This window comes from Bombina bombina, chromosome 5, assembly GCF_027579735.1.
Source record: "Bombina bombina isolate aBomBom1 chromosome 5, aBomBom1.pri, whole genome shotgun sequence".
NCBI lineage: Eukaryota > Metazoa > Chordata > Amphibia > Anura > Bombinatoridae > Bombina > Bombina bombina.
The window spans coordinates 26,820,228-26,836,341 of NC_069503.1; positions in this window are offsets into that span (position 1 = coordinate 26,820,228).

A 16,114-nucleotide genomic window follows, 5' to 3' on the forward strand; every position below is an offset into this window, starting at 1 on the left:
ATGGGCTGGGTGCTTGATATATTTTCCAAATCTGTCCTGCCATAATCACATATACGGTGTGTTTAGTAGGAGTTAGGCTCCAACACATAATCTATGAGCTATGTTAATAATATTAAGGCACTACGGTAACGTCACATAGCACAAAGTGCTGAGTGTAAACACCATTGACAGCCAGGCTCTGACATGTATTGTTTGAATATGCAAACGAGCCACGCTATTGCGGAGACAAGCTGCTATGCCCTATGACGTCACTTTATGCAAATGAGCCATGCGGTGGAGTAAACAAGCCGCCGATTGGCCGGGTCTGTAATTTGCACCCAATTTACACACTGCAGACACTGAGAACAAGCGCCGCAGCTCGGGATCTACTAGTAGAAATCCGTATGCATAATTAGTGAGTAGCCAAGATTATATTTGATCCGCTATGGCCATTTCATGATTTACTAATCCTTTAGCTCACTGATCAGTAGTTAGGTGCTATATTCTGTACATATTAAATTGAAACGTTTGTTTTGTAACATAAAGTGCTGGCTCCATCCTTGTAGAAAATGAATACAGTAAAACTGTGCCACGTAAACCATAACTATTAGTTCAACAGTTTAACAAGCATTGGTGCCTAATGATTCTAAGAAATACTTCACATATTAGTGTATAAACTTGAGTATATATGCTACGGTTTGCTTTACTGGACCGACCTGATTGCCGAGGGGTCTATGTATTTATTCAATTGATTATTTTTTGTATGATATGATATACTGAACTATTTAGTATGTATTAAGAATGATGTCCTCACAGTTTCTCTACACATAGGTGTTAACACACTTATGTCATTTTTGTTTCTTTGGTCTTGTTATAGTTTTTTTTTTTTGTTTAAATCATTTTTATTGAGGTTTATAAAGGTGTGACATACAAATAAAAGTAATATATAACATCACATATTAAAATGAATTGTAGCAAAATATACAGTGGTTTCCACTTCCAAGGAAGTGGTATTCCTTGGTATGTCATAGTGAAAGTCCCAAAACAAAACAGACCTCTTACATTTTTTACTTTTTTGTATTACAACATTTCTTCAATAATTAAATAGCAGTGAAACATAAAACAAATATGTCTATCGAAATATATATCATAAAGATAATTGAATGGATGAAAAAATGGATGGAAAAAGGAATAGAAATGGAAATTGTTTAGTAAGTAAATAGATGAGTTTAAATATGATTGTATTTGCGGTATTTATCAAGGTAAACCGCTTGAGAACACTTCCAGCATAACTGCGAATGCCAGAGTGTATGGATAGGGGGGGGAGGTGTTATATAAGAATATAGAGATTATTGTTATTATTGTGAGGACGGCAGAGGTCTTAAGCTAGCCACTATGATCACAACTGACTTATGCTATTATGATGAGATGGCCAGCCCAACCAGGTCTGAAAAGAATGATCTATAGCACAAGCAAATATCTCGAGGTAGGATAGAGGGGACTGTTTGTAATGAGAGATAAATTTATATAAAACATATACAATAGCTTAATGTAATCGCCAAACATAAACATTATGTCCTCAAGAGTAACCTATAAGTGACATATAATGTTACGATGAGATTGCTAACCATGTACAGTTTAAACAAAGCACCCAACAGTTTCGGCCGTAGTCAACCTCTGATACGTCAGAAACCACATAACAAAAACTTAAGCTAGACAACTTGAACACATAATTGACAAATATAATTATGATGAGACTGCTAACTAGAAGTAGTTAAAACAAAGCACCCAACAGCATCAGCTATAGTTAACCTCTTATATATCAGATTACACATTGCAAAAACCTAATTTTACTGTATCGATTGATATGGGGACTTTTGGTGGTCTTGTTATAGTTAATTACTATGTTTGGAAGTATTAATCACACCATTGTTATTGGGTGCCTTAATGATTTGTGTATTATGGTTGCCAGGTAACCACCTGGTCTCCATGGATACAGTTTTGGCGCAATTTCTTGGAATGTAAGATGGGAGGGGTGCGAACCCCGAAATGCCACCATTGAATAAATAATTTATTATTTAAACTGAATCCAGCGAGTGCAGTCCTTACTTTTGTATATATATATAAAAATTAAAATATGAAACTAAAAAGTATAGAAGGAGAATTTACGGAATGGAATTAATGAAAGAAATGGGAGCAAAAGGAAAATGTATGCACAATTTAAAAAAAATATGTTATGATGACTGAAAGCAATTATTTTGAACATTAACTTTTGTTTAATGAAAAGTGCAAAATAGCAAAAAATGATTCAACACTAAATCATAAACATTGTCAAAAACTAACCTGTTTGAAATAGTTAATCTTGTGTTGACATATTGCAGACATCCCAACCTGCAAAAACTCATTTCAGGGAGGTGGCTTCACCGGCTACTGTGCTGTGCCCCCCCCCCCCCCGGTTATATACTGGACACCTGGAAACCCTAAATAAGATAGCTACTTATCATTAAAGTAGCTTCCCACTAAACTCACATTAACAAAAAGTAGCTTGTTTGCACAACCACAAACCTATTTTCCAGTGACCGTATGCTTGTTGAATGCTGAAATATTTTAGAATACGAAGTTTAATTACGTGCAGTAAATAAGGTATGTATTGTATACTTCTAAAGCGCGGCTAATAACCCGTAAGGGTCTCAAGGCGCTGCTCATTTTATCGACCTCGGAAGGATGAAAGACTGAGTGGACCTCGGCGGGGATCAAACCTGCAACCCTTGGGTTGCTACAAAGCTCAGCCACAGGGCCTTAGCATGCTGAGCTATCTGTCCGGCCCTATTAGTAGTTTATGTTTTATTTTATTAAATCACTGGGGGCTTTTTAGTTACTGATGCATGCTTTGAGGGTTCCATAGCATCCCAGCACGTCACCGTAACTAAAGGCATTCCTTAAAGAAACACTGTTTCCTGGTTTGGGCCACGTTGGATAATGTCTAGCACATTACTCTTTTTCTTTTTATGTATCCAAATCGACAGTTTAATACTAAGATTGTTTTTTTAGATGTTATAATTAACCCACATAGACATTTTCAGGATACATTTATCTTACTGTTTTTAGCAGGGGGGAAACACCACAGGGCTGTATAAGCTATTAGAAATCTACACACTTTTTCTTTTTATGTATCCAAATCAACAGTTTTATACTAAGATTATTTCTTTTTTTTAGATTTTATAGTTATCTGACATTTTAGGATACATTTATCTTACTGTTTTTAGCAGGGGGACACCACAGGGCTGTATAAGCTATTAGAAAGCTACAATGTAATATTATCCATAAGAACACAAAACATATACATTGGGCACATTTTTGTGCAGTTGATCTCCTTGCGCCCTCCCTTTCAGATAAAAGACATTCCACACGTTCTAGGAATAGTTTAAGAAAATCTCTAGAATAACCATAGGGAAAAGCACAATACAAAAGCATTTGTCTGCAGTTTTTCATAGTATATGCAACACGCTGTCAGTATATGGCCGGGTTATGATACAATATATTTAATAATTATCCTTTGAATTTAACCCCCAATAAGCATGCATATACCAAACAATAAAATTAATGTAAATATTTCTAAGTTCTTTATATTAGTTAAAATTTATAGACACATTGAAATATATTTGTAGGAAACCAGATATAAGTCAATACTATACACGTTTAATTATTATAATATGTTATACAAAGATCATAAAATTTACCTTTAGAACTAGCCTTATTCACAAATTGAGTTTCATTAAAAATATCACAATGAGACCAAGATAAAGTCACTAACATTCAGACTGGTACGATTAAGTTATTTAACCCACAAATGATTCTAATACAATTCTAATTAGAATATCAGAAGTATACACTCAAGAAAAGAGTGGGTGAACATATGAGCAACATAAGGAATTACTGAATCAGATCTGAATAAAGGCAAAAGAATCACTCAGGTAGCTAAACACTTTTTCCATAAACACAGATCAAATACAGAGGCATTGTCATTTTTCGGTCTAGAAAAAGTTTCATTGGGTATTAGAGGTGGAGATTTAGAAAATGCACTACTACAGTCTGAGTGCAAATGGATTTACCTACTCAATTCTGTTAATCCACATGGATTAAATGAAAATAATAATTACTATGTATTTTTACCCAAATAAATAACAAGTTTATAGATAGTTTATTATAATACCCTTAAAAGTTAATTACATAATCTAATCAAACTCTAAATAATAATTCATATGAACTATTTACAGTTCTGTGCTTAAAATTAGATATTTACACTTTTAATAATAACTTTTTTAACCAAATTTCTGTTTTGTTTTGTTCTCAATTAAGGATAGGTTATTACCTTTAAGGATTTCAATTATTGTACAATTCATAATCTCTGATGAGTATTATTTTTTTATCCTTCACTTATCACTCCTTACTCACTATTATCACTGATTTCCAATTCACTTTTTCTGGCACACCTATATACACATTGATACACATCACATTCATTTCACCATCATCAACTCTTTCCTATATCTAACATCCACTCTTACACACCCACACAATCACATCTCTCACACCCTTCCTTTCACTTTTATCATTTTTACCATCTTAGGCACCCATTTATTCACCAGTCTTACTCATACATCCAATTCCAATTATTAGAGCCATTTATTTTCACATATTTTTCCACATCGTTCATACACCAATCACTTTTCACATGTCATTATTCAGTACATTCAATTCATTTGTATACAGGCATTACCATCTAATGCACTTGATTACCAAAATTTAATATCATCATCTTACACATCTCAAAATTTATTCAAGTAATTAAATAATCATGGATAAAATGAAGCGCTAATATACACATTTTAAACCATAAATATATACACAAAACTTTAGGTTTTAGAACACAGGTATATAATAGGATTTTTTTCATATTATATGCACCCAAATGATGATACCGTATAGATTAACCAGACATGGATTTATAATTTTATTATATTGTCCCAGCATTTCTTAAAAATTGCACATATTATGTGTATCTAAATCTGCCTGCATCCGACTCAAGCTCATATTCATAAGAATTATCTTCAGTAATAATACACTAAAAACGTATTAGATGCATTCTTACAGATGATGTGTTTTCTTATTGGCAGAAGAAGTGACCAATCTAAACAAGTGCCGTACTTGATATACTTTTTTAGACTGTCAGGCAAGTTTTTCAAACGTAACGATGATCGAGTGACACACAAAAACATCTTTAATGTGGCCTCACTGGCTCTTAATGTTACACGCATTGGATATTTTGTATATATATATTTTTAAACAAAAAGCTGATTGCATTGATGCTATACATAGCTTTACAAAGATACACTTGACAGATGCATGATCCAAACACAAAGCGAAGTGTTCATATCATGGTGACTGATAGTCACAAGAGCCAATAGTAACAGCAGAAACACTAACATTTGTATTTACTGAGACAAACATATCAAATACAACATCGAATGAATATAAAACTATATATTTCAAACTTTATGTTTATTTAACTTCAATAATGAGTAGATACATAGGAATTCCAAACGAATATGCTTTAATCAATGAAAAATACACGGAACAAATTACGCCAAATTAACCAATAAGAACACACCAGAAGAACAGACCCACCATTTTATCCAATCAACGGCTCCGAAAAAAGTCAAGCCTCTAAATGCTGCCAATCCGTTTACATCATAGGGTATTTAAACTTCACGAGGACAGAGTGAGACTGCCCTTTTATACAGCCACCCTGGCGAAATGCGCCAGTGGCGTCCCCCTTTCCCCTTCCTGTTGTTTTTTTCATGTTTTTTAACGCTATGTCTACTTTATTATTGATGATAACCGTCAAATAATCTATGTTGTTCTGACCGCTCTGTGGGTCTACCTTACCCCTGGTATGGCTTTCCATCCAGCCTAAATCCACATAATCTAATCCAGTACCCTAACCGCCACCAACGGTAATTTAAAGGTACAGGCATTTGATATCTGGTATTGTCATTTGGAAATTAGAAGGTAGAGATATTTGGTATTCAACCAATAGGTATTCCTGTTCATTACTAATGGTAATTACAAGGTATAAGTGTTTGGTATCACCAGACAGTGGTACCTTTACGGTTACCTTCGATATACGCATTTTGGCATTTAACAAATAGATACACTAACTTGTCACCAACGGTAATTACAAGGTATAAGTGTCTGGTATTTTCAGACTTAGGTATTCACATGGTAATCCTCGGTATAGGCATAGACATACCTACTTACCTTTTATCATCTACGGTAAACTAACAGGTATTTTGTTCTGGTATCTCCAGACTGTTACATAGTGGTCACTAAACGGTAATTACAAGGTATAGGTGTCTGGTATCTCCAGACCCAGGTACTCACACGGTAACTCCAGGTATAGGCATAGACTTATTTATTTACCTTACTTTTTATCATCTACGGTAAACTAACAGGTATTTTGTTCTGGTATTTCCAGACTGTTATACAAGTTGTTACTAACGGTATTTACAAGGTATAGGTGTCTGGTATCTCCAGACCTAGGTACTCACACGGTTACTCCAGGTATAGGCATAGACTTATTTACTTACCTTACCCTTTGTCATTCACGGTAAACTAACAGGTATTTTGTTCTGGTATTTCCAGACTGTTACACAGTTGTTACTAACGGTAATTACAAGGTATAGGTGTCTGGTATCTCCAGATCTAGGTACTCACACGGTAACCCCAGGTATAGGTATTGACATATTTACTTACCTTACCTTTTATTATCCACGGTAAACTATCAGGTATTTTGTTCTGGTATCTCCAGACTGTTACATAGTGGTCACTAAACGGTAATTACAAGGTATAGGTGTCTGGTATCTCCAGACCCAGGTACTGTTATGTTCTGTAAAGATATGTGGTAGAACAGGTGGTAAATAAGTTTAGGTACCTAGTATCCGCTATAGTAGGACCACTCAGCCTCACACCAAACCTTGGATTCACACAGATTTAACTTATAGGAATCCGGTTTTGCTCATTGAACTGAGGGTCACTACTGCAGGGTACAGAGTGAAAACGGAGCTGTCACGCAACCAGGTTATAGGATGCCTGTATTTCAACAGATAGGAGGAGTATCTATAGATAGAGTAGGTAGTTAGAATGATATTTTGGATTATGTTATCAGATATAGATTATGCAATGATAGGATAGTAACAAACGATAAGTCACTTAGTTTAGGTTCATGGTGGTCACAGCAAATGATGTTAATCAAACAGCAGTTCAAACAGAGTAGGCAATGTAACAGGCAGTTGAAGTTAATCCTGTATTTTAGTGATAGTAACAGTCATTGAATACAGTGCTTAAGTAGTTTGCTTACTTGAGAGACATAATGATATCCAAATAGAGTAATAAAATATACAGACCAATTCCTGATGGTTATTTGGAAGGCTAAGTCAGAGCCAGATGAAAACCTTACGGTATCCTGAATGCTTGTTTGTAGAAAGGACACAGCGCGGTACACGCGCTGCAGACACGCTGAGATGCCGGGTGTGACGTCACAGCCACCCGGTGTAACAGTTAGGGAATTGAAAGCAGCTCCTTTGGTTCCTAAGAAACTGCAAGTAATAGAATAGACACACCGGCACACAGCAATGAAGGATTAATGTAGGCTGCAAAGTTTCAAAGCAACAAGTAAGAAATCCCCACAGATTGAGGAAAGGGCTAGGTGTCTTCAGAGAGGAGTCACATAAAGTAACTGATTCAAATTACCAAGCGAGGAGCATAGAGAGGAGGGGCCTTAAATAGGAAAAGAGGATTCAGAATTAAAGGGACAGGATTGTAATAGTGAATACCCTGACAGGACACCCCCCTCAAGGAGCCGCTCAGCGGATCAAGGACCTGGACGGTGAGGATTCCTCCTATGGAACAAGGAAACCAAGCGTGGAGCCATAACATTAGTAGCAGGCTCCCTAGAGTCTTCTTCAGGTCCATAACCCTTCCAACTGACCAAATACTGAAGGTGGTTTCGAAAGTATCGAGAATCTTGAATAGAATCAATCTCGTACTCCTTCTCATCTGCCACATGAGTTAAAGAAGTATCCATCGAAGATGTAGCCCTGATAGAAGCATAGGGTTTAAGGAGTGAGACATGAAATGTTGGATGAATTCTCATGGAAGAAGGTAATTGAAGAGTGACTGCATTCACATTAACAACATTCTTAATTTCAAAGGGACCCAAATAAAGTGAAGCGAGCTTTTTGGAAGGAACTTGTAATCTTATATTCTTCGTGCTTAACCAAACTTTATCTCCCACCTTATATTCAGGAGGTTTAGAACGTCGTAGATCATAGTAATGTTTTTGAGCTTTTTGAGCATCGAGTAGTAGTTGTTTAACAGTGGCGAAACCTTTCACTAAGGTATTGATTTTATCATTAACAACGGGTATAGGAGAATTTTTTGGAGTCTGAATGTCATAAGAAGGATGAAAACCGTAGTTAAGGAAGAATGGAGACATTTTAGTGGAGGAGTTGAGCATGTTATTATGAGCAAATTCAGCAGTGGAAAGGAGAGAATGCCAGTTATCTTGTTCTAGAGAACAGTAACAACGGAGATACTGTTCCAGGGCTTGATTTGTTCTCTCAGTCTGCCCATTGGTTTGTGGATGAAAAGCTGTACTTAACCTCCTAGAGATGTTGAGGGATTTACAAAGATGTTCCCAAAATCTAGAGGTAAACTGAGAACCTCTGTCACTAGTAATGGAATTTGGTAGACCATGTAATTTGACAATATGATCTATGAAAAGAGTAGCTGTTTCTTGAGCTGTGGGTAGACCTCTATGTGGCAGGAAATGGGCCATTTTAGAAAAAAGATCAACAATGACCATGATAGTGTTGAAGTTAGCAGAAGGTGGCAGATCGACAATAAAGTCCATGGCAATATCTGCCCAAGGTCTTTCAGGTACTGGAAGAGATAGAAGGTATCCGTAGGGACGTGTATGTTGATGTTTTTTAGTAGTGCAAAGAAAACATGTTTTGATGTATTGCTTGATTGTATCAGACATTTTGGGCCACCAATAATTCCTTGAGAGGATATGAAGAGTCCTATGTACGCCAGGATGACCTGCTAAAGAGGAATCATGAGCTGCTGCTAAAAGTTGATTCCTGAGATCCTTGGGTACATATAGCTGATCATGATGATAGAACAGTTCATCAGAATGTTTATTTAAATTGAGGTGTGTTATTAATGAATCCTCCTTCTGTTGCAGCTTTAGGGTCTCCAAGAAATCGTTTGTTAAACAAATGATTCTGTCCGCAGGTATCACTGAGGCAGGTGTCAAATGATCTTGTGGCTTAGGAGGTATACGAGAGAGGGTATCTGCCTTAAGATTCTTAGAACCTGGACGATAGGTGATCACATAATCAAAACGTGAAAAGAAAAGGCTCCAGCGGACTTGACGAGAAGTCAGGGTCTTGTTTGACTTTAAATACTCTAAATTACGATGGTCTGTGTAAATAGTAATTGGAAATTTTGTACCTTCCAAGATATGCCTCCAGAATTCCAATGCGGATTTGATGGCAAGCAATTCCTTATCACCAATACCATAGTTTATCTCAGCTGAGCTCATGACACGAGAGTAGAATGCAACAGGATGTAATGGCTTTTCTTGAGAGGCCCTCTGGGATAGAACAGCCCCTATTGCAAATTCAGAAGCATCAACCTCAAGCGTAAAATGACAACTGGGATCTGGGAATTGCAAAATAGGGGCTGAAGTAAATTTATTCTTGAGGGTAGTGAAAGAGTCCTGAGCTTTACTATCCCATGAAAACCTGATATGTTTCTTAGTTAAAGTTGTTAATGGTTTAACAATATGTGAGAAATCTTTAATGAATTTTCTATAAAAATTCGCAAAACCAAGAAACCTCTGGACATCTTTTTTACATGAGGGTACTGGCCATTTGAGTATAGCTTCTACTTTACTGGTCTCCATAGTAATCCCAGTAGGAGAGATACAGTAACCCAGAAATGAAATAGAGTTAGTATTAAATATACATTTCTCTAGTTTAGCGTAGAGATGATGTTGTCTTAAACGAGATAGAACTAATTTTACATGTTTTAAATGATTTTCAAAAGTGTCTGAATAGACAAGAATGTCATCTAGATAGATAACAATACATACATCCAGAAGGTCGTGAAAAACATCATTTATGAAGCACTGGAAAGTGGCTGGGGCGTTGCAAAGCCCAAACGGCATTACTGTGTATTCGTAAAGTCCGTATCGTGTACGGAAAGCCGTTAACCACTCATCCCCTGCTCTCATCCTGATTAAATTGTATGCACCCCTAAGATCGAGCTTGGTGTAGATGGTGGCACCCTGAAGGCGCTCAATTAGTTCAGGAATGAGAGGCAGGGGATATCTGTTTTTCTTAGTACATTTATTCAGTTGTCTGTAATCTATAATGGGGCGTAAACTGCCATCTTTATTTTTCACAAAAAACATAGCAGCACCTGCAGAGGAAGTGGATGGACGTATAAACCCTTTTTTCAAGTTTTCGTCTAGATATTCCTTAAGGTGTGCTAGTTCAGGTTGGGACAAAGGATATATATGACCATATGGAATGGTGCAGTTAGGAATGAGATCAATAGGGCAGTCATACTTCCTATGTGGTGGAAGTGTGGCTGCCTCAACCTTATCAAAAACATCAGCATATTCTTTGTAGCAATCTGGTAATGTCTCTACATTAATATGACAAAGTGTATGAGAATCAGTGCAGAATTGCTTGCAGTACTGAGAATCAAAAACTACAGTAGAGTCTGTCCAAGAAATAGTGGGGTTATGCATAGACAACCACTGAATACCGAGTATCATAGGGTAGACAGAACTTGGTAAAACATCAAAAGATATTAACTCAGTATGCCCTGAGTCTGAAGTAACCTTAAGTGGAACTGTATGGTGTGAAATAGGACCAGAACTAAAAAATGATCCATCAACCAAACGGATGGCTAGTGCAACACTCTTTTTTATTAGTGGTATTTTGTGCTTATCAACAAGAACTAAATCTATGAAATTCCCAGATGCTCCAGAGTCAATTACGGCCTGTACGTCTATCTTCTGCTGATCCCACTGCAACGAGAGAGGGATTGATAAATGAAGCAAATTATTATTAACCATATTAACATTGTGCTTAAATCTCACTCTCTTACCCTTCTTTTGACGAAGGAGAGATGGGCAATCCCTTACGCCATGATCCTTTTCGGCACAATAGAGGCACAAATTAAGCAGTTTGCGTCTGGCTTTCTCTTCAGGCTTTAGAGGGCCTCTAATCACAGCAACATCCATGGGTTCATCAACATTCTTGGTAGCATGGGTAGGAAGATTTATATGATAGGGAGTGTATTTCTTAGGAGTGATGTCAGTTATGGATTTTTCATATTTCCTTTCCCTGAGTCTCCGGTCAATACCAATACATAAAGTCATGAGATCCTCAAGAACATCTGGAATGATACCTCTAGCAAGTTCATCTTTTAATGAGTCACTGAGGCCCATGCGAAATTGATTTTTCAGAGCTGGGTTGTTCCATAAAGTGTCAGGAGCCCATCTTTTAAAGTCTGTTATGTATTCCTCTACCATCCTTTTCCCTTGGCGTAAGGATCTCAAAGCTGTTTCAGCAGTATTCTGCTTGTTATGATCCTCATATAAAAGGGACATCGCAGAAAAGTAAGAATCAAGAGAATTTAATATGGGATCATCAGTCTCATAGAAAGTGTTGGCCCAAGATTTAGCTTCTCCACGCAAAAAAGAAATCACCGTCAAAACTTTAATTCTGTCAGTAGGATAAGACCTAGGTTTTAAAGTGAACATAAGAGTGCAAGAATTTCTAAAGTCTCTGAACATGGACCTGTCCCCAGAGAATTTCTCTGGCGGACTTACAACAGGCTCCGGTGTAAACTCAGAAGTAGAAGGTTTAGTTGTCATATGCTCATTAATAAATTTTCTAATATTCTGGTTCTCAATTTGTATCTCTCTTAAACCCTGTAACATACTATCCATACTTTGTGCTAGAGAACCCACTCTATTGGAAAGCTCATTCAACTCCATGATAGTGGATAGAGGTACTTTTATTTTTTAGGCTTGGTAATATGTTATGTTCTGTAAAGATATGTGGTAGAACAGGTGGTAAATGAGTTTAGGTACCTAGTATCCGCTATAGTAGGACCACTCAGCCTCACACCAAACCTTGGATTCACACAGATTTAACTTATAGGAATCCGGTTTTGCTCATTGAACTGAGGGTCACTACTGCAGGGTACAGAGTGAAAACGGAGCTGTCACGCAACCAGGTTATAGGATGCCTGTATTTCAACAGATAGGAGGAGTATCTATAGATAGAGTAGGTAGTTAGAATGATATTTTGGATTATGTTATCAGATATAGATTATGCAATGATAGGATAGTAACAAACGATAAGTCACTTAGTTTAGGTTCATGGTGGTCACAGCAAATGATGTTAATCAAACAGCAGTTCAAACAGAGTAGGCAATGTAACAGGCAGTTGAAGTTAATCCTGTATTTTAGTGATAGTAACAGTCATTGAATACAGTGCTTAAGTAGTTTGCTTACTTGAGAGACATAATGATATCCAAATAGAGTAATAAAATATACAGACCAATTCCTGATGGTTATTTGGAAGGCTAAGTCAGAGCCAGATGAAAACCTTACGGTATCCTGAATGCTTGTTTGTAGAAAGGACACAGCGCGGTACACGCGCTGCAGACACGCTGAGATGCCGGGTGTGACGTCACAGCCACCCGGTGTAACAGTTAGGGAATTGAAAGCAGCTCCTTTGGTTCCTAAGAAACTGCAAGTAATAGAATAGACACACCGGCACACAGCAATGAAGGATTAATGTAGGCTGCAAAGTTTCAAAGCAACAAGTAAGAAATCCCCACAGATTGAGGAAAGGGCTAGGTGTCTTCAGAGAGGAGTCACATAAAGTAACTGATTCAAATTACCAAGCGAGGAGCATAGAGAGGAGGGGCCTTAAATAGGAAAAGAGGATTCAGAATTAAAGGGACAGGATTGTAATAGTGAATACCCTGACAGGTACTCACACAGTAACTCCAGGTATAGACATTTTTCTTTTTTTGTTCTGGTGTCTCCAGACTGTTACAAAGTTGATACCAACAGTAATTACAAGGTATAGGTGTCTGGTATCTCCAGACCTAGGTACTCATATGGTAACTTCAGGTACAAGCATAGACATATTTACTTACCTTACCTTGTGTCATCCACGGTAAACTAACAGGTATTTGGTTCTGGAATTTCAGTAATTTACATTCCAAGTGGTCACCAATGGTAAATTAATAAGCACCGTTATCTGGTACACCTAAACCCAACACTACAACAGTGGTCTTCATAACGGGACAAATTTAATATCCCAACCAGGGTTTTTTTTTGTCTGACACTGAGTCCGTATAAAACAATTTTGGGCTTTATCCTAGTAGGCATATGCATATTTTAAATTGTATGTATACCCCCAGTTTTTAATAATATAGAGTAAAAGTTATATTTTAATAAATTTTTTCATTTTCACATATATTTTTCTTCAACGTTCATGAGTGCTATATTTGTACTCTTGTATCAGTTCTTTACTGATTTGTTGTTAAATTTGATCATAGATGTACAGACTTGTATTTCATCAAAATTCATAACATGTAAGAAAACAAATTTATAATATTACTTTCAAGCTATTTTTCACCACCTTTATCAGTGGTTAAAACCTGGATAGGAAAGAAAGAAATGCAGAAAGGGAAATAGGCATACGTTCTTATTGAATTATCTTTATCCCCTCCCTTATTCAGTTCATAGCCACTCCTCTCTAAGCCTACTCTCCATTATATATGTGGTGTTTTCGTACCTTGAAATTAATTCACTTTGTGTATCCCTATCCTGTATCTTAATCCAGAATTTCCATTTCTCAAAGAACCTTCCAACATTTACCTCTAAATTATACCAGATATCGTTTTGTTCAATTAAAAATTGTTTATGCACTATATTTTTCAGTGCTTTAAGTGATGGTGCTCATTCATTCTTCCATCCTTTTAGGATCAGATTCCTACTTAATATAATTAACATTGAGAAGAAGGTTTTACATTGTGTAACTTCTATTTTTTTAAAGTTTAAAAATATAACATGGTCTGCTTGTAATATCAACTGTTCGTTACAAATTTTGTTAGCCCAGTATGATACCATTCTCCAGAATCTTTGTAATTTCGGGCATGCCCATAGGCAATGAATTAGATTAGCTTTAATTCTTCTACATTTTTCACATTTGTATCCACTATGAACCTTCCCCCATTTAGACATTATTTCAGGTGTAATGTATGTCATCCATGTAATTTTAACATGCTGTTCGCGCAATGTCATTGCCATAGTGGCTCTTTCTACCATTCCTATGCTTTTTAAGATAATCTGTGTAGTCAAGTCTGGAAAGTACATGTCCTTCCATTTTGATGTAATTTTCCCCAATTGATTTTCATACTCTGTGTGTTTTATAATATTGTATAATAGCGATATAGAGAATTTACTATTTTTGTATGCACTGAATACTGGTATCAAAAGGTGGATGATCCCATATTTTCCCATAAAATCTTATAAATTGCAAACAATAATCCCTTATTTGTAGATAGTGCTCTTTCTTGCACTGAAATTGTTCTTGGGCTTTCCCAAATTCTATAACCTTTGGGCTGTCCCCTTCTCTGTTTACTATTTGTGTCACATTAACTAAGCCATATTCCTCCCATTTTGCGCCAACGTTTGTTAAGAATCCCAGTTGGAATTCTTGGTTTCCCTTAATTGCAAGGTACTGTGATACTGCGAACTTTAAGTTCAACTTATTACAGATTTTATTCCATGCAATTATTGAGTCTTTAAATAAGTTTATTCTTTTAATATATAAAGGAAGTTTACTAACTTCCAAGTGGACTATATTTTTCAAATATAAAGGTTTAACTAGCTGAGTTTCTATCTCTACTATAGTAAAATATCCTATGTCTAATAGCCAGTCTATAGCAATTTTCCCTACTGCCACTAGGTTGTATAAACCAATGTCTGGTAGGGCCATTCCCAATTTTTTTGGAAGTGTTAATTTTCCATGATCTTACTTTCTTTTTCCCCCCACAAGTATGTTTTAATAGATGTATTTATTTTCTTCCTTCCTGAGTTTTTCAAGAGCAAGGGGATATTTTGAAAACTATATAGTAAACGTGGTAATGTTACCATTTTTAGTAAAATTATTTTGCCAAATAGGGATAAGGGGAGAGTTTCCCAGTTTTTAAGGGTATCCGAGAATTTCCTAACTGCTTCTTTTATATTTAATGTGTATATTTCTTCTGGATCTGCTGAGAATTTTAGACCCAGATAAATTAAGGAATGTTTTATCTCCTTGAAAGTTTGAGTATCTGAGTCTTTTTTTTATGCACCCATAATATTTATTTTTGTTTATTTTATAGCCAGAAAATGCTCCGAACTTTTCCACTATTTGACAGATTAGTTTAAAATTTCTTGGAGATTGTCTAGTAAAAATCAGTGATTCATCTGCATAGACTGCTAGTTTAATTTCTTTGTCTTGTATACTTATTCCTGGGATCTTTGATCTAAGTGTGCTAAGCAATGGTTCAAGGGCTAGGTTAAAAATTAGGGGGGACAGGGGACAACCTTGTCGAGTCCCTCTCAAGAGTGGAAAAAAATTGTTTTGCATTTGTTTATGATTAGAGCAGCTTGGGACTTTTAGTATAATAATTCAATCATATTATAACAATTTCCAGAAAATCCAAATTTAACTAATGTTGTGAATATATGGTCCCATACTATAGAGTCAAAAGCTTTATGCGCATCCACCGCTATTATAGATAGATCTTCCTCACTTGTTTCCTTATTATATTTCTTATTATACCAAACATCTGCTATTGTTATGTACAATTTCCTTAGATTAATATTGGATGAGCGTCCTTTCATGAAGCCTGTTTGCTCCTGATGGATTATCCCCCCTAATATTGACTGTAGTATTTTGGCTATAATACTTGTGATTATTTT